The following is a 26,732-nucleotide window of genomic DNA, read 5'->3' as shown; positions in this document are numbered from 1 at the left end:
AGAAGCATATCTGAGCTGCAGGCCTTGAGTGTCAAGAGTCCTTACTTGATCTTCCACATGGATAGGGTGTCCCTTCGTACTGACCCTTCCTTCTTGCCCAAGGTCATTACTGGTTTTTCCATTAATCAATTTATTGACCTGCTGGTTTTCTTCCCAAGGCATTCTAATAGAGGGGAGTACATTTTGCATACCCTTGATGTGCGCCAACAACTTCGTTGTTATTTGGACAGAACTAAATCTTTCTGGAAAACAGACCAATTGTTTCTGGCCTTTGCAGGACCCAGATTGGGTAAACCTGTTTCCAAAGTGACTTTATCCTCTTGGCTTAGAAACATCATTACCTTTATCTACCAACAGAATAAGCTACCCTTACCTTCCAGAATAAAGGCTCATTCTACCAGATCTATGGTTCCTCTGTAGCTTTTCATTCCAGAGCCTCTGTGGATGATATATGCACAGTAGCCACATGGGCAAGACCTCATACCTTTATACCTCATTACAAACTGGATTTGGCCTCCAGAGGACCAGCATCTTTTGGTTCTATAGTGCTCAGGAATATCCTTCCTTAGGGCCACCCAGGACTCAAGTAGCTGGGGACTCAGTCCTAACTGTAAAGAAAAAATAAAGATTTACAACTTCAGATAATGAAGTTATGTCTTACCATAACGTTCCATCTGAGTTGTAGATCTTTATTCATTCTTTACTTCCCGCCCTCCTTCCCCCTGCCTGGACTCCTGGTGGACCTCAGCTACTCCTGGTTAGGGTACCTGCTCAGACAGAGCCTCCTACTTTTCCTATTACTACATCTTTATCTAGGGTGGGCAAACTTGATCTGGAGTATCTAGGAGAGGGGCATTGTGGGTAGGTTTTTAGCTGAGAGTTTTTGGCTTGTGTGAGCTGGGAAACAGCTGTATTGGTTTCGAGGATGGAACTGAGGTCCTAATTGTAAAGAATGAATACAATCTACAACTCAGATGGAACGTTATGGTAAGACATAACTTCTTTTTATTCTCTGTATTAGAACTTGTCCCACCAGACTTAAGAGGAAGTGACTTTAAAAGTAGAGTAGAGACAAGGGAAGGTGAATAGCAAATAAAGTTAAGAGCAGACAAGTATTCAGGTCTAAATGAACATATTCCTATTAAGTGTTCCCTAAAGAACAGAAGGCTAAAGGTTTATAAATGAATACTCTTGTACTTCGTTTGTACTTTTTTATTTCTATTGTGTACATAGGTATTATTATTTGAGTTTTTTTTTAATTTTTGTAACTGGTTTAGCATTTAAAGTGCTAACTAAAGAATTTTAATTGAATAATGAATTAGAGTTTTTCATTGGTAGATTTTTATATGAAAAGTGCTTGAAATTTCTGGTTGAATAGTTTCTGAAGAAGTCTTTTTGGATAAAAGCAGTATATTAAACTTTGAACACTAATTCTGTTCTTGGGCTCCCAACTACGCTTTTTTTCAGTGTTTTTTGTTTTCTAACATAGTTGTGTGGGGGTTTCTAGTTACTCCCTGATGGAAGTTGGTCTAGCCATTGATCTATAGTTGTGTTAAAGTCCCCTCCTAGGATTATGGCATCTCTACCCCCAATGTGCTTTCTCATGCCTGTAATTAAGTCTTTCCAGGGTGTTCTTGTCATTGTTCAGGCCCTGAAAATTAGCTAACCCCAAAATTAGGATTATTTATATGTATTTGTACTAATTGCCATCTTCCATTCTTATCTCTTATACATCTGTTAACTACCCCTCTCCATGAATGATGGATTAAAAATGCTCATTTAGCTGATGTAGTACCACAGTAGATAAGCTGTCTCGGCCATGACGTTGTTAATACATTTTCATTTTTGTTTTAATTTGTTTTCTTGAAGAAAAGCAGTTTGGCTTTTTGACGTGTGAGCCAGTTAATCACTGCTTCATTTTTATTGGGGTATTAAGTCCCTTCACATTCTATGCGATCATATTAGTTACTTCAAATGTGGAAGGACTTTATTTTTTATTCTGCCATGTATTCCCCTTTACTTGGTTGCTTTGCTTGATGGATCCTGTGCCAATTTAGCTTGGCGTACAGCTATAGTTCTATCCTCTTATACTCAAACAATGTGCTCACTTGAGAACTCGTAGGAGAAACCAATTCCTAGTGTACTTAGTGAAATGCATATGCACTGTAATCACTGCCTCAGTATCATTACCCTGTGTATACTTCTGTGTTTCTTTTGTTTCCTAGCATTCAGGAAAAAAACCCTGACACTTTTTTCCATCTTCAGTGTTTGTCTGATATCCTCCTGAGTCAATCTAGTTGACATCTATTGTATCCTTTTTATCTATTATTATTTCTGTGGGTATAGTGATGTCATCTAAAATTACATTAGTGAAAGACTTCCTGAGTATTGTTAACTACTTGTCCGATTTACTTAATCTATATACCATACTTGGTATTAGTTTCATTGTTAGGTATCATTTTACCTTTCTCTGCAATGTTCTATAACAAATAAACATTTATTATTCTTAACTATATGCAATTATAAAGTTTTATAGCTTTCTATTGATCATGGTGCCCCATTCCACCCTTGATGACTGAGTGCAACATACTGTCATTTCACAATATACAGCAACACTCTTACCCATGCTAGAAAGACATAAATTTCCCCACTAACAAATTTTATATATATATATATATATATATATATATATATATATATATATATCTGTAGATTCACCACATAATGTAATTTGATATTGCAGTATCAAATTACATTATCTCGAAACCATGAAGTCGAACACCTTAAACAATGAACATACATAAACCCAACACCCAAAATCGCGAATCCACAAAATCCCAAAAAATACACATCACACACTAGAAAACGCATACATACATACACAAACGTACATATATCCCAACACTTCCCTACAACAAACATAACACACACGCACACAACCAAACACATACACACACCTACCCTTAGTATATGCAGGGGGGCAAACCCCCCTGCACCCCCCATGCGGGGGGCTGCACCCCCCACACCCCCACTACTTATATATACTAACTCCGAGGTCGCACAACACTCCATAACACTCACAACCCAGCACCGCACATTCCACCCCCTCACACAAACACACATTACATACACACGAACACCAGCTCTCCCAACACTAACACATTCACACTGCAAACACTTACCCTAACACACACCTCAAACATCCCAACACACTCAAACACACACAAACCCTCCCAAAACCCTAAAAAAGTACAGTTACCTAACGCACTATCCGTACCACAGGTTCGACATTCTGCATTCGACATTTCCGGGTTCACGATTTCTGTCCATTTGACTTTACAGGCTCGAAATTCTAACTATCATATTGTTCATGCAGTGTGGGGTCATCTTACTCATAACATTTGTGTCCATTCCCCTCTTTGCGTTGGTAGTGTATCCCTGCATTGCTGATTTTGATTTTGGAGACCCCAGCCAACTGACTTTGACTTCTTGTATATTCCCTAATGAAAATTCAAGACCTCAAATTCCATATCATCTGGATGACCATCTTTTCCTGGAGTATGGTTATATTGCAGTCTATCTTTAGTGCTTGCAAATAATTTTGGATTCACTCCCACCAGGTTCACTGGTTTAGATAATGGAAGAACCAACCCTTTTCCCTTCTTGGCTGCTGGCGACTTGATGTCTGTACCACCAATTGGTCTGTCTTTTCTCTTTGCGTCATTGTTTTGGGTTGACTGTTTCAGAATGTCTGTGTATGATTTCTAAGGGTGGGTAGTCTCCCAGTCCTTTAAAAAAACCTTCTGCATCTGGGGGCACCAAAAATTGGAACATGTGAGTCCTTTTTGTGATTTGTAGTATTGCTAGGAATATCAATGTAACCCCAAACCCTAGCTACCGAGCCCATAATAAGTAAGCTACAAGTGTTTTTTGAAAAGAGAGCTGCACTGTAGTCTGGGACAGTTTTTACTGGATGCCCCTCAAGTTTCAGATCTGTGTTCATTTCATTTACTTTTGTCAGAATCTGTTCACTGTCATTATAGTCAAAGCATTTTAAATGAAATGACTTGGAAAACAGAGTTTACCTTCCTTGACAAAATCCTGTGTGCTCTGTGAGTGGGAAGTTGTTTACTTGAAGCAGTACTTTTAGTTCTTGTGCAATGAAATTTAATAGATCTGCACCCTCCACTCTTTTTAGTAATTCCAACACTCTTAAGTTATTATGCCTTGCCCTGTTTTCAAGCTTATCCAATTTTGCTTACAACTGTAAGGCATGTGATTGTAAATCAGCAATGATCGTTCACTGTTCCTTTAATTGCTCCTGATATAAAGCTGTCTACTGTTGTATTTGATCCAGTGTCTGATTGTGTCTTGTTGTAACTTCTTTTATAAGCTATATAGCTTTTATTTTATTTTATTTTTATTTATTTATTTTAGTTATCGCTGACAGAGTTAGTCCCACTATGCTAATAGCCTCTTTTCTGAGGAGGCCCAAAGTGGTATTTATATTACTAGGTGAGAATTGGCCAGAACATCAAAGAACTTCCCCTACTCATCATTGTTGTGAGTAAAAATCATTTTGGAAGAGCACTTCCTGTTTCCATTCTAAGCACAGAGGTAGCCCCAAGAAACAGGCAGCAGATGGAGAGAGAAGGAGATGATGGAGTAGTAAAACAAATGAGGGAGAAAGCAAATCTGCAGGATTCTGGCATAATATTTCAGAGAAACCTGTTTGATGGAGATGATTCAGCAAATGATAACTGCATAATTACAATCCTCCAGTCGTAAGAGTTGAGGGATGATTTACTCAACAAAATGGTGGTGCAGAGTGCACCAGAAAATGAAGGTGATGTTTCCTGGGGGGATATTATGGAGAAAATACAAAAGGAGGATGCAGACACAATCCTGAAGAATAGTGGTGAGATAGAAAATAAAACATATGCAGATAAAGTAAAAGAAGGCAACAACAGAGTAGCAGAAAAAAGTAAAGAAGACAAATAAATGGGCAGGTATGAAGTGTGGGACAATTTAAAAGCTCTTTGGGTGTAAAAGCACATGAGGAAAGAGCATTTATTATTAACAAAGAGACATTTTGTGACATTATATTTGAGATGTTTTTTCAATGGAAAATTTTCTTGGAGAATATGAAAAAAAGAAAGACTATAAGCCATGGAATCTCTGTGGGATAAAAGCATTTAATAGGGAAACAAAAAAGAAGATTCATGTACAATTTTCAACAGAGGTAAAAAGAAAGACTTTGAAAGGACATTTGAAAGCGTTATTTAAAGCAATAATGGACATTGCAAAAGTTTGTTACAAAAGAGGTTTATGGACTGGTGGATGAGATTGTAATATTGTACTAAAAATAGAAAGAGAAAAATATACATATACCAAGCATGATAAATGTGGAAGGGAATATGTGTGTAGTAAAATGCTGGGTACAACCCAAAACATGTTTTTTTTGTGAAAAAGAAGGACATTTGGTAAGGAGCTGTGACAAAGAAAAATGCTATATTTGTGGGGAAATGGGGTAGGATGCAAAACATTTTCAATTGAAATCTTATAAATGCAACAAAACTGGACATTTCTGGATGGATTGCAAACATGAAAATAACAGTAAGGAAAAAAAAAAGAGAGAGAATGAGCTGAACAAAGAGAAGACATTTTAGAAGTAGTAGAAATAGAAGAAAAATTAGATGAGGAAAAAATAAAGGGGATGCAGAATAATGTTTTGAAATAAGTGACAAAGAAGGTATAAACTGGCAGGGAGTAAAAGGGAAAAATAATTCTATTGGTAAAAGGGTAAAATACAGAAATAAAATGTAAAGGAATAAGTACAAAAAAGAATGGAAGTGGATGAAAAAGAATGTCTACAACTAAATATTGGGGCTTGGTATAATGGTTAAGGTGTTTTGTTTGACTCATAAACACAAGGTACAATTTTGATTTTCACCTTTGGGAAGGAAATTTGTTAGGCTTAGAATGACCTCTTATGAAAGCTAGCCTAGTAATTAACTATGAACTTATGAAACCATGAGTTTAAAAAAAAGGAACAAATGAAAAATCTACAGTGCTTTATGTAAATGTGAATAGTATTAAGAATATATTACGAAGAACAGGAATTTTGGAGTGGTGTAATACATGTGATGTAGACGCAGTTATTTTTTTGAAGACACAAAATTTTTAACAAGTAAAGAAAGATTATAAACAGCGAAACTATGGGAAATGAGAGATGTTTTCAAATAGCCATATTTTGTAGAAATACAGTAAAGATATTAGATGTAATTTTAGCAAAAATTAGAAGATTAACCATTGTAGGTTCAAAATGGAAACAAGTATGTAGAATTATAACATTATATGTCTATACTAACTGTAAAGAAGGAAAAAACTTATTTAATCAGATTTTGGACTATGTAGTGATAAATAACTGGGATTTAAAAGGCAAGCATAAAAAGAAAGAAAATTATATAAGAAAAATGTTAGAAGTTATAGGATGTGGTAAGTTAAAACTTTGGGACACAAATTCATGGCCTTACAAAAGGATTATGTAAAGAACTGAAATAGATTATTTTATAGTATCAGAAGGTTTAATTATAGGAGAAGGGGAGATAGCTGAAACAGGATTTTCAAATCATCTTGCAATATCGTTAAAGATAAAAGAAAACAAAAATATATACAAAAATAGTCAAAGGAATAAAAAGAATAAATAAGATAATGTGGAATGAAGACAGAAAGAGATTAGTAATACAGTTATGGAATGCTCATATTACTATGAGAACATTTTATAAAAATTGGTCTGAATGGTGGATGACCTTTAAGGAAAATTTTTTTACAGTTGCAATTTGATGTGAGAAAAGTAGAGAAAGAAAAATATAAAAGAACATAAAAACAATGCATTGGAAGATTTAGAACATAATGATAGAAAGTACTTTGACAAAGAAAATTATTTATATGAAAGAAATCAAGAAAAAATCAATAACTGTTATATAAGCAAATATATTTTTAAAAGGAAAAAGAGAAGTATCACGTTACTTAAGCAGCTTAGTAAAGGAAGATGGTCATGTAATGAGAGAAATAAAATATGTAAAAGGAGAAATAGAAAACTCAGGAAAAGATTATGAATAGGATAGTACAGTACGTACAAGAAATATTTAAAGAAAAAATAATGTATTGAAAAAAACATGAAAGGTAAAAAGTTAACAAATAAAAAAGAACAAAGAGTTGGAAAATTACATTTCTCTAAATGAGCTAAAGTATTAGGAAAAGTAAATGTAGATACAGCTCCAGGCCTAGATGGATAGGGTATGAAATATATACAATTTTAAGGGATTGGCAAAAATATATATATATTTTTTAAATATTTTGAATGAATGGTTAAATGAAGGTTTTATGTATAAAGAAGTATGCAGTGGAATACTTAAATTCATATGGAAGAAGGAAGAGAAGTAAAAACTGGAGAACAATAGTACTGAGTAATGATTATAAGATCTTTATGAAAATAATACAAAAAAGATTTGAAACTAAAATGGAAAATATATATAGTATAAAGGGGAAGGGTTGGAAGAATTCTTAATGATACTTCAAGAAATTGGGTACTGCGGTGGTGGTGCTGCGGTAGTGTTGTCGCATCACAGTTAGACGTTGCCCGTTCTATTCTCAGTTAGAGCGTCTTCTGTGTGTCGACATGCGTGAATGGGCATTCCTTCATTAAAGGTTGTGCGTTAGGCCTGGCAAGCCAGCATGTAAAAATCTACTGCCAATCATTAGCGGACCGGAGTTCCGCTGTGGCAACCCCTCACCGGGAAAAGCCGAAAGACACAAACAAACTTCAAGAAATTGTGGATGATATTGTGAACAGAAAGAAAGAAGCAAAAATGATAGGAGACCTTAATAAGGTAGTTGATACAATGGGACATTAAATCTTTTGGATAATAATGAAATAATATAAGTGTAACAGTTAAGAAGCTATGTATGTCAGTTTACAGTAACAACTTTACTAGAAAGGCTCACCCAGACTCTGCTACACTTTGCTGTGAGGGGGAAGGTTAGTTTGCTTTTTATTTGTTGTATTTTGTATTACTTTATTGTCTTTTTCTATTTTGAATACTGTGATTTGTTTTCTTTACCTTGTGTTTTACGTGCATTCTGCTTTTAACTGCATATTAAAACTTGAAAAGAAACCACAGCTCTGTCTCTTGTGAGTCAGGCAAAAATGTTTCCCCACTCTCCCACTCGGTTACTGTTGTGTTCTTAAACACCACTGTCCTTCTAGTTGCCTGCCACTTATGTTAATTTGACCATATATCTCATTTCCTCTCTGCTTTTACTGGCTTGTGTGACTAAGCGCAACATTATCATTTTGTGAAATCATCCCCTTCAACTATTTAATTTATTGGCCATCCTACTGTATTCCATAGTACCAGCATACAAAAGTGACCACCCCTTTCAATCTATCTTGCAGTTTTAAAAATAGTGACTCTCCTCTAAAACTTAAGTAAAACCTAAGTTACTTACTTTCACATTTAATGCCTCTAGTGAACAATGCAGTGTTTAAGATAAACCATGTTTTTCATCTTACCTTTAAGCATCTCTGCGATTAGCAGTTGCTCTAAAACCTGCTGGAAAGCACTAGGAAGCCTTAAACTGATACAAACACTCAACTGTCTTGTTAATAAGGAGAAATTAATCATAGGCACTAAACAGCCTAATTGCAAAGTACCTTGCTAAGGTAAGGGAAAGCAGTTCTTGTACTTTAAAAAAAACAAAAAACAAAAAAAGCACCAAACCAGGCATGTCCAAGGGTCAGCTTCTGGTGATTTCTCAAGTCCACCTGCTGAATCTGGGCATGATGGGGCAATGCAGCAATTGCCTCATGTACACAGACAACCTTCTCCTCCTACCACCCAACACTACAACCTGCGAGAGATGCACTTACATAGCCAAACTGGAAGCAAATCTCTCTCCACCCAAGATTGTGCTAGACAGTCAAGGGGAGAAGGTTAACACCTGCACTACACCTCAAAAAACACATAGCCCTTCTAAACCCACACCACCACACCTACACATAGCAACACTAAACCCTTAACAGTAACCTGCCCAAGAAACAAAGACATCCAAAGCTGAAATGCAAACGAACAAGAATCACAACCAAAGTGTCACATAGATCACAATACCAGTGTGCCACCCAACAACAGCCCCTAAGGCAAGACAACATACTCAACACTTTTGTCATAGGTGACTCTATACTCAGGTACACTGATGTCCCACTCACCAGGCTGAACAAGGAGAAAATTACAGTCAGATGCCTGTCGGGTGCCAGGATCCGCCACATAACGCATGCACTAAAGTCACTTCACAACAAGTACAAATATGACTCTGCCATTGTCCATGTTTGAGTGAATAACTTGAGATGTACCTCCCTGGACTATATGAAAAGAGACATGGAAGAGCTCTCAGATCATGTGGCCTAGGCAGGTATGACCGTAGCCCTGAGCAGCATCCAGTCTTTGCCCAGAATGATACCACAGTATAAGGACAAAATGATTAACTTCAACAATTGGCTAAGTTTCTGGTGTAATTCAAAGGGGATCCAATATCTGTGTGCCTGGGCTGACATGATCGACAGACCACGATGCTTTGCCAGAGATGGTCTGCACCTGTCGCCCCTGGGATTCAGGTTAATGGCTAAGGCTCTTGCTAACCCGATAGTGCCTTTTTTAGGCAAAGTTCAAAGGACAAAACAGCCACTGTAACAGGTACAAGCATGCAAAATCTGAAGGTAATGCTACTCAGTGCTAGAAGTCTAAACCACAAAATTCACTCTCTCGAATCACTCAAAAAAATGGAGAACATCTATATCTGTGCAGTAACTGAGACCTGGTTCAAGGCTCCAGAGAGCACCCCTGCAATACCGGGCTACAACTCTTACCACACTTTTCAGCCACTAAACTAGGACCAAAACACTAAAGATGGAGGAGTGTCCATATTCACCAAGGATATTCACACCACCAAGCTAGATGCCCAACACAATGCATCTGAAATTCTCCAGGTGCAACTAACACTAGGTAAGACTGAAATCCTAACTGTAGCTTGCTACAGATCCCCCACCATGTCCTAAGATTCTCATTACATACTGGTAAATATTAAGATACAACCAAACTCCCTAATACTGGGTGATTTCAACTACCCTGCCATTAACTGGGAAAACTACTCGTGTACCAACACCTTTGCCCAGCGGTTCTTGGAATTCATAAATTACAATGCCCTGGATCAACTAAGCCATAGTCCCACCAGGGGCGCCAATATCCTAGACCTGGTCATTACCAACATGGGAAATCGATGCTCCACACCTATGGTCACCCCCTCGTTGGTAAGGTCTGTCCATAAGCTAATCACCCTTGACATCCACATCCCTCCCCCACCCCCAGTCTGGAATCATAGATAAACCTACTAAGCTGGGCATTAATCCCTACATCACTCAATGGGTTGCCAACTGCTTACCGACAGAACCCACACTGTAAAAGTAGCCGACTCCAAATCCAGCTCCAGATGAGTGACAAGTGGAGTACCTCAGGGTTCAGTCCTGGGAACGCTCTTGTTTGACATCTACTTCTCTGAAGTACAGGCCAACACTAAGGGACTCTGGCTAACAAAGTTCGCAGATGACTGCAAACTGGGAGCCATTACTGAATCCCCAAATGATGTGGATATTCTACAAAAGGGCCTTACAGAAACAGATGCTTGGTGCCAGAGCCATGGGCTCAAGCTCAGTGCCAAGAAATGTATAGTTATCCTCTTTGGGAAAAAACACGTACCTGTGAATTACCACATAGGTGGCAGTACACTAAACACCGAAAGTGTGATAAGATACCTAGGGACACAGGTGGACAGTGGCCTCACCTTTGATAACCACATCGCTGCAACAGTCAGGAAATCCTTCTATGTGGCACACCTCATCACTAAGGGCTTTTCATCCGGAAAAAAGGAGGTCATTGTCCCACTGTACTCATCCCTCATTAGACCCATTATAGAATACAATGCCCCATTTGGTACGTACATCTCAAGACATCTGCAACAACTGGAAAGGCTGGAAGAAATACCTCACTAAAAGAATCACAGGCCTAAAGCAGATGCCCTATGCTGACCATCTAAAAAAACTCCAACTATACTCTGTCTCATATCGTCTACTCAGAGGCAATCTTTGCTTAACATACAAAGCCATGTCATACCCAGAGCTGTTGGACATGCTACACTTAAAGAAATCCCAATCCCTCAGAGCCACATGCTCCAGGGACCTAAACTTTGTCATCACAATGAACAAAACATGCTGGAGGGGTAGGTTCCTGACTTAGAGACTCCCCAGACTCTGGAATAGAATGCCCATACATGTCAAGCAGAGTGCCTCTTTGGCCCTCTTCAAAAGTAACCTTAATGATTGGATGGGAGATAGGAAATTCACCCCAGGGATCATATCAGTCACCCTGCTAGACAGGGGTCCAGGGAAGTAAATATTGTGGGAAGAAACAGTCAGGGAATTGTTATGGCTAGGCTTGTATAGGCTCTAGGGCTGATAGCTTAGTAGCAACCTATGAACCAATACAATGAAAATACTTGTAAATGGCTGGTTAAGCCGAGAGGTACACAATAGTGATATAAGACAGGGATATTCAATGAGATGTATACTCTTTGCATTCATTATAAATGTGATAATTTGTGAAATAAATTACAAAATGAAGGGGCTGGGTATATAATATCTGAAGGGTTAAAATCTCAGTTCTATTAACATATGCAGATGACATTATAATAATTGCAAAAAACAAAATTTGGAATAAAGAAATAATAATTGGCACAAATGAGTGTCTAGAGATGATTGGATGGCTTTTAATAAAGAGAAAAAGTAAAGGTTCAGGTGATGTAGTAAAGATCGGGGGCATATATTTTAGAATGAATACAATTTCTGTGTTAGGTATAAAATTTGGGAATACAGCTGTAAGTAGAATACAATGGGGAAAAAAAGACGGAAGAAATAAAGCAAGCATGTCTTTTCTGGAGAAGATATAAATTATCATTCAGAAAAAAGGCATATTTTTTAAATTCAGTACTGATGGGTAAAATAGCATACTTAGCAAGTGTAGTTATGTTGCCATCAATATTTGAAAAGGAATTATTGGAGATAATTATTTTGTTTATATGGGGTTCTAAATTAAACCCAGTAAAAAGAGGAGTTCTATATGTAAATAAAGAAGAATGAGATTTAGGGTTAATTGACTCATTGGTATACACTGCTTCATTAAATTTGTGCGGTGGTGGTGCTGCGGTAGCATTGTCGCCTCACAGTTAGACGTTGCCCGTTCGATTCTCAGTTAGACCGTCCTCTGTGTGGCGACATGCGTGAAGGGGCGTTCCTTCGTTGAAGGTTGTGCAAGCCAGCATGTAAAACTCTACTGCCAATCATTAGCGGACCGGAGTTCCACTGTGGCGACCCCTAACCGGGAAAAAGCCGAAAGATAAGATAAGACTAAAGTGGATAAATGAAAAAGATGAGAGATTAGTAGTAAAACTATATACATATTAGTATGATAAATTGTGGGGTGTGGTAAAAGAGAAAATAGTGTTTAAATGAAGAAATAACATTTTACTAAGAAAAATATTTTTCTGGAAAATAAAAATTGATAATGTAGAAAAAATATAGAAAAGTATGGTATAAGAATGCAATGATAAAACATTACTATGTAAAACTGTGGGAAACAGATGAAAAAAATAAAGCTATAAAATAAGAAGCAAATGGTGTAATCAGAAAGAAGAATGTCAAGATTTTTTGTGGAGACTGGTAATAAATAAATTGCCAGTAAAAGGAAATTTGCCATATAAAAAGAAAAGTGATAGTATATGCTTGCATTTTCAAGAAGAAGAAACTATGGAACATGTGTTTTTGAAAAGTAAAAGAGTAAAAAAGTTATGGTGAAAACTATGTAAAGAAGATTTTTTTAAGATATAAAAGAAGTGGATAAAATAAACATGGATATGATTAAATGGATATTAAGAAGTAAAAATATGTTAAAATAATAGATAAAGTTATTTTATGTTATATGGAATAACATATTAAATGAATTTATGTTTAATGGTAAATAGATTTCACCAACAATATTAAGTAAAATCAGATGGTTATGGAAAGAGGAGTGGTGGGGGGGTCTAATAGGGATGAAAATTTAGTATGATTGTAAAGGAAATTATGAATATGTGTAGACAGATCGTATTTTTATGTATTTGTACATATGTAAATATGTGTAGATATGTAAATATTTTGTAAACAAGAGTTATTTTTGTATATAAATAAAAGATTCCTTCTGCTTTTGAGAGATGTCATCATATCTTTTACATCCACCTGAGCTACCATCAGCTCAAGCAGATGGGGCCACGGTTTAATATCTCATCCAAAGGATGGCCCATTCAGGATTGCAGCACCCCACTTATGCTGCACTGCAGTGCCAGCAATCACTCTATCTGGTGTAGGATTTGAACCCTCAGCCTTCTGCACCAATGGTGAGTGTGCTACCCATTGTGCTACTGACCATCTTCCATAGACTTCTGAAGAAGTTTCATAATCAAGTCTAAAGAAACTTTGATATCTTGAATGCCTTTTTGGAGAGATTGCAATGGACCTGCCATGTTTGTAAGTACAATCTTAATTCCAATGTAGTACATGCTTGAGATAAAAAGTAGCTTTATGTCACTTCTTTAGCAAAAACAAACTATTCCGAATTTTAATTGTGTATATCCAGTTTCTATATCCCTTTAGATACTTGTGCTCAATGGGTCTTTTCTTAATATTTTAAGTTATAAGGTGAACTAGCATAGAGCATTCCTTCAAACCACTTGCATTATGCATGTGCACATGTATGCTTAGCTTATTTTTTTTATATTATTGTTGTTCTTAGTCAGCTCTTAATAGTTTTAGTGTATTCTTCTAGCTGGTGGTTCTCCCCCTAACTTGAGGTATCCAGATTGATGTCCGTCTCCCCAGCCATTAAATCCAGTTGCTCTTAAAAAAAAAAAAAATCAACAAAAACATGCCTCATCCTACTGTTTGTGAATCTGTTGTTGCCTTAAGCTGTCCCATATAACATTTATCTTGTTCCCTGTCTCCCTCTGGTATGAGCCCAAAGCCTTCTCTGGTATGGGGGTTAGATATATCCTCTGATTCAGGTATGGGGAAACCAAACCTATTAGGTGCAGGAGAGGTCTAGTTTAAGACATCCCTTGCTACATATAATACTTTTTTTTCTTTTTGTGTAATTCATAGTAAGAAGAAACAGAAACTTTACCACATGACAATCAAGTTATTAACATGTTTAGGGCTGATGTGGTTTCTTTAGCTAAGAGTGGTTTACAGTCAGCTAATCTCAGAGACTATGATCCTATTTAGAATGAGTATGAGGCTACTTTCTCTAGAGATCAGTCTAGCCCTGCAGATTTTGATGGGGATTCTCCTGATGCAGACAGTAGTGAATACTCTTGAGTTCATCCAATCTAATTCTTCAGAAGGTGAACAAATTCAAAAACCCAGGCATTGTTCACTTTTCCACAGATGCTTGCTAGATTTAGAGATGTAGCTGACTGGAAGCAATCTAGAGCTGTCCCAGATTGGCAGAGTTTATAATCTTATTTAGGATGAGACTCCAAATGTTTTGACTATTCCTTCTCTGTTACTTGCATTAGAAGATGTCTATGAAATTGCATGTAAACCCCCTTTGGCTAGTGAACCAGTTCCTAAAAAAAAGTCTATAAGGAAATACTAGGTGTACTCTAACATTGCAGCTGTCTTTGCTCCTTTGCCAGCTGACCCATTTGTGGTTTCTCCAGCTGTCAATTCTAACAAGAAAACCTTGGCTTTTTCTAATCCTAAACCACTGGATACAACTGGCAAGTGGTTAGAATCTCAGAGGAAAAAACTTGGCTCAGTCTAGTAATTTAGACTTTAGAATTTTAAATTATAAGGGCTTCACGTGGAAATTTATTTTGCAATGTGCTTACAGTTTAGATGACTTTTCTGCATTTTTGCCTGCTGAACAGAAGTGTTACCTGAATGAGTTTGTTTCTATGTTACTCAGGTTCTGAAACATGATTTGAAGAGTGTTTTGGAAGGTGTGGATACTTATTTCTACAAATGCAACCACTTCTGATTCATTATATACCCATACTTTTTCTGAGTATTTAAAAATTCAGATCTTGAATGCGCCTTTAAGTTCTTTGGTTCTGAGGCTACCTTGATTTTCAAAAAATGGGATGATAGAGGTAAACTGATGCATGGGGTGTATATAAGGATTCATATTCCCAAGTTCTCCCCTAACAAGGCATCCAACTTTAAAGGGCAGAAAAAAACTTAAGTCCAAGTCTCGCAAGAGTCAGGGCACCAAGAGGAAATGGCTGTTGGGTGATGCTTCCAAGCCAAATAAAAGGGTTCCTTCCCCCCAAAAATCATTCACCTGCTGAAGAATGACTATACTAAGACCTGAGGATCCCATTTCTTCCTCCTGACCCTCATCCCCTTTCCTCTTCCATTAGACTTTCATTCAACCTAACAGCCTGGCCACAAATAAACTCGGACAAATGGGTGCTGAGACTAATTCAGACAGGATACTCTTGGCAGTGGACACAAAATCTCTCCCTGCTCTCACTAGTCCAGGCATGTCTGTTCTCTCTGGTACTCCTTCACATGTTGCAAGCATGGGGTATAGAGACAGCTACCACAAAAATTAAAAGGAGTTTACTCCAGAATCTTTTTGATACCCAAAAAGGAGATGTGGAGGCCAGTGTTAGATTTGTCTTTAATAAATAGCTTTCTGAAGGTCCCCAAATTCAAAATGATCACCATGCAGATGGTCCTACCCTTTCTTCCAGATCACTGTTTCATAGTGATTTTAGATCTAAAAGATGCTTATCACATTCCAGATGTGTCCAACTTCAGGAAATATCTGAGGTTTTCTGTATCTGGCTCACATTATAAGTTTTCTGCATTATGCTTCAGACTATTTACTGCACTCCTTGGGATCTAAACTTTGTTCTAGGAAACATTGATGTTATATCCTTTTAAAGCTGTCTTTCAGGCTGATCAGAAGTATTCCCAAAGTGCCTAGCTGCAGTAGTTGTTTACTGCAGGAACAAATGCACTCCAGGATCTACTTCTACACGCATGGCAAGGTGCAGTGGCCTCAGCAAGAAAATCCAAATTCAGAATGAGAAAAGGCCAGCACACATCCAAGCCCAAATAAAGTTCCGATGTTTTATTTATTTAGCAATATTAGCATATCCCATCCAAACAAATGGGGGACACAAACTGGTTTTGGCATATCAAGTCTTCATCAGTGTTTATCACTACTCAAACTCAGTGCCTCTTAAATAGTAAAATAAACATACCAAAACCTGTTGCTATTGGTGCATCATAAACGCTCATTAAGACCAGGTGGAAACAAATTGCTATTTAAGTGGTACTGAATTTTATAGTGATAAACACTGATGAAGGCTTGCTATGCCAAAACCAGTTTGTTTGACCCATTTGTTTAGATGGGATATGCTAATATTGCTAAATAAATAAAATATCAGAACTTTATTTGGACTTGGATGTGTGCTGGCCTTTTCTCATTCTGAATTTGTTTACTGCAGGACCCAGGGCAACCACAATTTTACTTATTTAGGCTACTTGCTGATTTGTGCAGAGTCTGTTTCCAGGTGTTTGGAATCATTAGACAAGGCCTTGACCATTCTAGCACACCTGTGCTTCAGGTTTGCCCTCATCCTCTAAAAGAATTGTCTACCTGGGGTGTATGATAGACAAAAAAGAATGACCCTTCTATCAGAAGGCAAAGTCACATGTTAAAATATTAAATACTGCTTCACATAATCACATTAGTCCTGCAAAGCCAAAATAATAACCAAACAGCAGCAGCCGTCATTTTCCTTCACAGAAGACGACCTCAGCAATTATGCCTATACTGTCTGTACATGTCAGGTATCCAGATACCTCTCAACCTTTTAGATCAAGAAATCTGAGCAAAGCCATAAATAATGGGAGGATGAAGGACCAAAATCAAGGGCAAAGTTTAATTATTGCACTTAGAAAGTTGCTTGAATAGCAGATTTTGCATTGGCACGCATTTTCTGAAGATTATGAAGTCCGACATTCAATTATCTGCTATCTGACAGCTATGTAATATTATTTTACCTCCACAGTCAACACAAACAAGTTGCCACATATTAAAGTACTGCAATCCAAGTTTTCTCCACAGAAATCACAAAGCCAGACAAGTATTACCAAAAATATCTGGTTGATCTGTTCAAGCAATATTGTAAAAATTACGAAAGATGAAACAGGCACAAAAAACTTGTAAGATAAAACGAAAAGACAAACCGGCTCTCCAAACTGGAAAAATATAATTTAATCCACGAATAACAACAAGTAAGTCCAGTACAAAACAGTCCTTTCCAATACGAAACAGTCCTTTAAAGCGCTTTTCGTTTGTTCAAAAACAAACTTCTTCAGAAAGACTTTCTGAAGAAGTTTGTTTTTGAACAAACGAAAAGCGCTTTAAAGGACTGTTTCGTATTGGAAAGGACTGTTTTGTACTGGACTTACTTGTTGTTAATATTGTAAAAATAGTAGGTAACGTTTATCTCACCACTCCACTCCTCTCACATCAACTGTTCACACAAATCACAAAGCCAGAAATATTGCCAAAAAATAAAAATAGTAATAATGCTTCACTTGCAGCACCATTCCTCTCATCTATGTCCTGATCTCTGCAGAAAGTCCCAGATTTTAAATGTTTTCTGTAAATAAATAAAACTAAAAATGTAAATAAAAAAACAACCCCCCCAGAAAGACCTCTTTCATGAGGCTTTGCATCTACATTTGAATGTTGCAAGGTCTGTCCTCCCAAGACCACAATGTTTAAGGTTAACATAAGCGGACTTGAACATTGTCAAGTCAACTGGAGCACCCTCTCCTCAGCATGCACACTGTGTTGTTGATGCATTACATTTGTCTGGGGTACCTTCTTTATTTTTAGAGCAAAAAAAAACATTTCTCTAACAATTAAATAAATGGAGAAAGAGTATCCCTAAAAGTATGGCACCCTAGGCGGTTCCATAGTTTACCTATGCATGCAGCTGGCCCTCCCTGTAGTCATAAATATGCTACTGGTGGCATCTCATAAGGTTCAGTCTTAGGTGCCCTCCTATTTGGCTTTTACTTTTTAGGTAAAATGGGGTAGCCAAGACTTGTGGATAACCAAGTTGTGGATGAATGCAATGATGTCTGCACACCCCATGATGCTCAAATTCTCCAGTAAATTCTCCAGTAAAGCTCAGATCAGACCACTGCTTAGTGTGATTCTCATGGAATCACTCAAAGTGCTTAGAAGTGTAGCATAAGTACCTCCATATTGTTTCTTCTCATCAGATCATTGGTGTTCCTCTTCAAATGGTTTCCATTTTAGAGACCTACATGCTGTTATGGAAAAATATTTTCTCATGATTATTCTTCATAAAAGGCACATTAACTTGCAGTTTCTTCACAAATGAATCAAAGTGTTTATAATATGTTTATGTTAACTCATTACATCGGAGTGACGCCTCCAGGTGCATATGCAGTTACCTCCTACTGCTCCTCTAGGCGTCAAATATTAATTGTTCATATTGCATTAATAAATCCAAAACCATGCTACATACAAGGTATCAGAATATTTTATCTTGAAGCATAGATGATGGCAAACACAATTGTATTGATATCTGACCTCTGTCAATGAGTATCTGTTAGAATTGTAAGGTGATAACTTAATTTTTAAAGGCTCTTGCAACACTCACTAGGAGTTAAAGGTACACACTATAAAGGGTTGTACTGGAGGGCATAGCTGCATAATTATGCAAAATATAGTTTCACATAAGTTGTAGCTTTATTTTTCAGGTGCCTTACTAATGCATTCTCTTTATTAGCAAACTATAGTGTACTGACATATAACGGAAGGCAAAGTAAGTGCTGAAGCAATTAAGGGATGTTGTGATGTTATACTATGTTAGAGAGTCTGGATTCAAAATGTTAATAGTCTGTGCTCTGGCCTTCTCAGGCTGGGGGATGAATCATTGCAGGAATGTCTGCAAGATAGTATGTGCTAGTACTGAATGTAACAAGGTCAAAGGTTACGATTCTTAGAACAGATGGCTTTAAAAAGGCATAGTGTTCATGTGAAGGTCTAAGCGAGAATCACAAGGGCATAAAATAATTAAAAATACATTGATTTGTTAAAAGCTGTGTAACATCAGAGTTCTGCTTGCATGCAATTGATATGAAAAGGTAGAAAATAATGCAGAATTCTTTGTTTTGAGAGACTGATTGGAAAAAATTGAGTAGGCAGTCTCCCAGCACTGTTTATGGAATAAACCAGTACTTTGCACATCCTGAAACATTATTCTTGACTCAAGACTAAACAGGTAAAACTCTGTTGTTTATTTGTAATCTTTAACAGTACCCCTGTTCACAATGCGGTTTCTTTTTAACACAGTACCTCCTCCATTGTTGTGATAAAGTCTCTCTGCCACACACAGCTTATCTGTCATGGAATTTTTATAGATTCAGCGGTGTTTTCTTGCATATTTAATAATCCTCCATCAGACCCTTATTGAATATAATGCCCCCCTTTGAAATGTACCTAAGCATCTTGTACAACTTGAAAGGCCCCAAAAATTTCTAACTGGACAAGTCTGTGATTTAACCCACTTAAAGTACCCTAACAGAGTAAAATCTCTATCTTTCTACACTTGTCTCTGAAGTTCCCGAGAGATGATGCTTGCCTTGGATTTCATGGTATGAAAGACCCTTTACCTTTTCACCTACCTCACCTTCATTAATCAAACAGCTTAACTAATACCTTGTTCTAAAGACATAAACCTCCACTCTAAGATCTGCAGTACCTGCTGGTGTGGTAGATTTCTTACCAAGTGCACCCCTCACTTTTGAAACAGACTCCCTACACATCAAGCAATTTGCCTTCCAGCAAGCCTTTAAAACAAACCTTTCTTAAATGGATGTGTAATCTCAGATTCATTATATCCTATTCAGAGGGAGGTAATTTGGCCTTATCATTACAAACGTCATGTGGCTAATCATCTTGATGGCTCCCAACTCCTAAGCTTAGTATAAACTTATGAACCTAATGACATAGACCATACTTTCTGCTCTTCTTTTAAAGCTCAGTTGGTGAGTGGGTAAGGACACCATCTGCATCTTGTCACATAGCCACTTTCCTATCAACCTCTTTAGTTGGGGCCTCATCTCTAAATTTGTTGATTTCCCAACCCAGCCCAGATGATAAATGGTTTTAAAGGCACAACTGAAGTCCAGGTATACATTATCGTCTGTGTTTCCACTCTTCCATTTGTTGGAGATGCAGTTATAAACTGGGATGGTATTGAACTGATCATACATCTACTCTATGAATTTATACTGTGCATTTTGTGAAAGAGAATTAAAAAGGATGCATTTCATTAGCTAACCCTGCTCATTTTTTTCTGTTGTCATTTTTGGGAAGGTGGGATGAGTCGAACAGATTGGCACCATTCTGGTTCTTTCATAGACTCAACCACCTCTATGCAAAGAAACTGCTCATTTTATTACATTCTGAGACCACAGTTCACGGTAGCACCCCCACCCCCATGACTAATTATTTTTAGTTAATTTCCCTACTACGGTGGAAAGTAGTTGGTATTATCCTGCATTATCTGTCACATGTAATGTTAGTTTTACCTTATGTTCTACATGCTAATCTGGTGCCAAGGGGTCGTATATGTAGTGGATCATTAGTAGGCCTGCCATCCTATACAATGCTGCAAACGGTGCTTCAGGTTCCAGGGCTCTATTTCTAGTATAATTTGCAGCTCTAGTCATCTGCTTTTCGTTAATTGTACTCATGGCTATAGTACAGGGACTGTTCATTCAAAAATGCTCTGCTCCTGTGCCATTGGGCTACGCAGTCTTTCATTGTATTTTAAGAAATGTTAACAGTCTCTGACCAGTATGTCTCCATTAGTTTAAGGCTACAGTTTTCCCATGTTGTTGCAATGGTTCACTTTACAATGCAAATGATTTTTGATCATTGGAAAATGATTTATAATTAAGTTGATTCTTGTTGATTTACTTTTCTTGAACTCATTGGCCAAAAATGTAGACTGTTCTCTGTGTAGAAAAGCAAATAGTAATAGGTCACAAATGAAACTGTGCAGACATTAGTCAAATTATGGTTCATTGCACAGCTCCATCTCTGAAAGTGTAATTTAAATGTTTTCATAGCCTGGTAAATAATGTTTTATAACATTTCTGGAGAAAATAATTTCTGTGTTTGTAATCATTTCAAGATAATCAGACAGATGCTTTTGGGAAATGTTGCGGAAATGGTAAGGGACATCTCAAAATGCAAATATATGTAACTATGTAATCACATATTGTACTGGGTAGTAATACCATAGAAGAAGGCCATTTCTTATATTATTATTGTAAGAGTCCCTCTTAAATGATTTTTTGATATAAAATCTATTGTAAGCACCTGAACAATCATGACCCATAACTTTCACAGGCTTTAGTTGCTTACAAAACTGACTTCTTAACTTTGAGTTGTTATACTATGTTGGGAGTCGTGCAAGTTGTTTCTGTCAGCCATTTAGCTCAGAAATCGCAAATGACATAGGAAGTTAATACTGCATGACACCTTGGTCAGTCATGCAGTCAAATCTCACAAATGCTGGCAGATTCAAAACATAGCTACAGTGATCATGTTTTTTCTTCATAAAAAGACTAAATGACTAAAACCATTTTTCTGGTTCTCTGACTGTGGCTGTCAGCTGCTGTCCAGTTTTACATTTTTTAAATAATTAGGATTTTGTGGTGTGAACATAGACATAACTGTGCCGGTAAAAGTCTGTAATCCTACTTTTTACTTAAATAGGAAATTTTTGTGTAATGTCTCCTTGAATTGTTTCACTTGAAGCATGTATAAGTGTGTAGAGAGAGGTTGTTGTGTAGTTAATAAGTATCTAACAGTGCTGTTAGATCTGTATCTATGGTCTTTAAGTTATACTTCAGACTGCTGCCACTAACTTTGAGATAGAGAACATTGCTAGTTCCAAGGCCGCATGAAACATAGACACAATATATCCCAGCTGACTTCTGAAGTGACATTATGCAGCGTCACAGCCTTAAAGCCATTATTTAGAGTCATGTTTCAAGATGGCTGAGTGCTGTGACTTACACTGTCATGCATGTTCAGTATTCAAATGCCACAGAACTAATACAAGCCAAAATTTAAAAAAAAAAAAAAAAAATTATATATATGCATTCTGGCATGATATAGTAGCTACCTGCCAGGGCTGTGAGTTACATAATAATTTATTTGTTTTCTGCCTTTGATTCTGAACCCTTAAGCTTCATGCTAAGATTAAACTTGCCAGTCCCGAGCAAATCTCTGGATAACTCCCATACCTTAACCTGCCAAAGCTTTTGACACAATTCCCCACTTAGGCATAGTAGAAAAGCTAAATAAACTGGGATTAAACCACTATGGCACCTGCTAGATAGACATCTTGCTCACAGATAGGAAGCAGATAATCAAAATAGGGGAAGTTACTTGCACAAAGAGACCAGTCACCAGTGGAGTCCGCCAGGGTTCTGTGCTGGCATCTACATTTTTGAAGTAAAAGCCAGTACCAAACAACTCTACCTGACTAGGTTTGCAGATGACTGCAAGCTGTGAGCAGTGACTGAATCCCCAAATAACATCATGCAGGAGAGTTTGTCTCAAAAAAATAACTGATGCCAAAATCATGGAATGAAGCTAAATGCCAAAAAATGCATTACTGTATCCTTTGGGAGGTCATCTACTCCAGGAAACTACCCCACTGACAATATGCCCCTACAAGTTGACACAGTTGTTTGAGATTTGGGAACTTATGTGGACAGTGACCTAACTTTTGACCAACAAGACCTTCTGTATTGAACAACTTATAAACATAGGGATTGTGGCAAGATCTAGGGATACTATTGTCCCTCTTTACTCAGCCCATATTAGGCCATTCATTGAGTATAATGCCTCCTATGGCATGCATCTAACCAGAGACATGCAACAATTGGAACACCCACAGAGATACCTTGTTAAAAGGATACAAGACCTAAACAGCATATCCTACATGGACCGACTCAAAGCCCTGTCACTATATTCAGTATGATATAGACTGCTTAAGAGGTGACCCATGTTTGGCATAGAAGGCATCCTCCAACACATTACTGATGAATTTATTGAAAATCGGCAAGTCAAACTGGATTAGAAATACTCAGTCTAGTGATCTAAACCTCTCCTGCACCATCAGCAGATTGATTTGGAGGGATAGGTCTTTCTCACAGAGGATACTGCTGCTGTGGAACAGTCTTCCCATCCACACAAAACAAAGTTCATCCCTGTCCATCTTCAACTGCAACTTAGATCTATTGATTTGAAGAAGAAAATTTGCCCAGAACTGCTCCCTGTACTACTAATGGACAGAGGCAGCTCCTAAATACTTTATCCCATGCATGTGTCCCCTCAAATTATCTATGGTATGATCCAGTTATTCTCATTAGGGTTAATATACCAGTATTGATCATGGATGGGTAAGGTCAGTCTATAACCAAATGGGATAGGTTATTTTGAGCAGGTAGCCTACTACTTACCTATGAACCTATGGATCTATATAAGTTCTCACATTCCTAGTTTGTGCTGAAAGTCCAGAGATAAAAAAGCTGAAAAGCTTACCCTTGCTCAAACTTTCTTTAGCTGTTAATAACAACATATATGTTTTCTAAAGTTGTTGATGCTATCTCATGCTAACAGGAATTCACAATGCTTCATTTGAGCAGTGTAAGCCATTGTTCACACACCTGCAAAGATTAATATCTTTAAGCTGATGGCAAGAAATGTGGTTTTAACTTCCTTTTCTTAAACTAATAAATAAGCTGACATTTACTTTTTACATTTGCTTATGTATACAATCAGATTGCAGATACTGTATTGCTTGCCTGTTGTTCTTTTACCTGTAGCCATTACATTTTGCTATGACACATGGTTATTTTGTTAAGTTCAAGACTTTTTTAGCTTTTTTGTGAACTCTGCTTTTCAACATATCTGCTAACATTATTATTTTATACACTCCACCTGGTAAGATATGTAACCTGCCAATATGGAATTTGTTCAACATATACATATATGGGAACACTTCACATAATCGAATTATTGAAATCTCGAATTTCATATGGTCGAGACCATATGATCGAGATTTTAATAAATCGAATGTGTGTAGTGTTTAGAAATAAGACTTTACTTACCTTAATACATTACGTGCACACAGAGGCAAGTATTGTTGTACACCTTGTGTGTACGTAATGTTTTATTTGTTTTGTGGTGTTGGCAGGAAGTGAGAAATCTCCGCTTTGCTTCCGCATACAGCAAGACGGAGATTTCCCATCTCCCCATTGTAGCGATCTTGGAGTTGGTATATTTAAGTGGGGGTGTGGGGCACAGCCCCCCACTTGGGGTGCAGGGGCAAAGCCCCAAGAAAAGTTTGGTTTTTTTCTATGGTTTCCCTTCAGAAGTTCGAGTTTCCGAAACTCGAGCTTTTGGTTTCGGTTATTTGCAGTTCGAGGTTTTGGAAATTCGATCTTCTGAAGTGAATCCACATAAATACTTTATTAACTATAAGAGAAGGTAGTATTTTATTAACTGACTTCGTAAAAAGAATCGTGATAGAACTGTTATACTCACCATATTATTAATTTGTATTGTCTCCACCAAAGCCAGTAAACAAGACATATATGTCTTACAGAACAAATGTTTAATACGTTTGGTTCTTCTAAGCATATTCAGGTAAGGATTAAAATATGCAAGAAAAAAAAGTCTGATTCAAAGAAAAATTGACACTAAATATAATAAACTTGTTCAACACATTACTAGCAAAATGAAAAATGGCTGAGTAACAGGAAAGATTGAAAACTTGTTAAAATGTGACTTTAATACTCTACCTTACTTTACCAACAAGAACTTTGGTCTAAAATGTAACAGACCAGGTAATAAATGGAGAGGGTGTGTTAATGTTGCTGACATCAGTAATCACATCTCTTTAATCTCTGTGCCGCTCCGGTAACTCACATAGTTCCATCTGGTTAATAATGATAGTCACAATAGGGGCACACCTGAAAATTCATATAATATTGGAGTATCCCCCACTTCATGTCTACCCTTTAGATTTCAGTAATTTGGTTGCTACCATTAAGCCAATGAGCAACAAAACTATTTGTATGTTAATGTGTGACCATGGCACAAATACTCACTTTTTCGATCACTAGGTGAAATGACTAAGGGACGCCTTAATGACATGTGCCTTTTGATTCAAATAATTAACCTAGCAGCTAGACCAAATTAACATACTGGCGGTCATATCCTGATGGACTTGATAAGCACTATTCACTTTCCAGGAATTACAAAGTCCTCCCATCAATTATGAGTATCTGTTGCCCTAGAATATTCCTTAGTATTGACAAATGACCTAGAGTACTTAACACAACAGTCACCTCCCATTCTTTTCCTATTACATATCACTGTCAAGCCTATCATGGTTTTACTGGAAAAGCTCACCCAGACTCTGCTGCAACTTGCTGTGAGGGAAAGGTTAGTTTGCTTTCTTGGATTTTGTATTAATTTATTGCCTTCTATTTTGTATGTTGTGATTTACATTGTGTTTTATTTGTATTCTGCTTTTAATTGCATATTAAAACAAGGAATGAGACCACAGCTGTCTCTCTTGTGAGTCACACAGAAATGTATCCTACCCTCCATCTCTGGTGCTGTTGTGTTCTTAAATTCAACTGTCTTTCTAACTGCCTGCTCCTTATGTTAATTTGGCCACATATCTCCTTCCCTCTCCCCTTTCATTGGCTGTTTTCAGTAAGCACAAAATTATCATTTTGTGAAATCACACCCCTTCAATTATTTAATTTTACTGTCCATCCCACTGTATTCCATAGAACTAGAATACAGGGTGCCCATCCCCTTTCAATCTATTTTTCTCTTTTAAAATCGGCGGCTCTCTACTTAGACAGCTAAAGCTTAAGTTACCCCCTCTTTCATATCTAACTGCTTAGTGCACACTGCAATGCTTAGGATATTAACCCATCTTTTTCCATCTTATCTTTAAAATCTGCAACATCTATTGCAAGACCACCAATTATTGGAGAATCGACATTCTGCCTCTCAGTAGTCATCTAGGGATCAGTGCTTCTGTTTTCTCCTGGTAAGAGAAGGAGCACATGGACATTTTCATGGAGACTGCTGATCACCAGAAAGCCTAATAACTGCTTCATAGGTGACAGCTTGAAATTAGCCTAGAAACCCCTGCATCATCTGGGACAGGACTGTGGATTATCAAGCAGGCTGTGGCCTGCTTCTCATATTGGGATTGGTGCTAATATTTTGCTTCTGGTGAGAAAAGAAGCAAAGGGGCATTGTATCCCAACAGAGTGAAGCTGTGCTGAGACCAGCATTAGTAGTAGCCATTCATGCAACTCACCTCTTTTCATCAGTCTTCACAAGCTAATTCTTTGTTTTCAGTAAGTATTGCTTGATTTGTTTCTAACTTCACAATATCTGTCTAAATACTTCATT

The sequence above is a fragment of the Protopterus annectens genome, chromosome 13.part0, assembly GCF_019279795.1.
Source record: "Protopterus annectens isolate FY-2018-M chromosome 13.part0, PAN1.0, whole genome shotgun sequence".
NCBI lineage: Eukaryota > Metazoa > Chordata > Ceratodontiformes > Protopteridae > Protopterus > Protopterus annectens.
Note: the sequence above shows the minus strand (reverse complement) of the source record.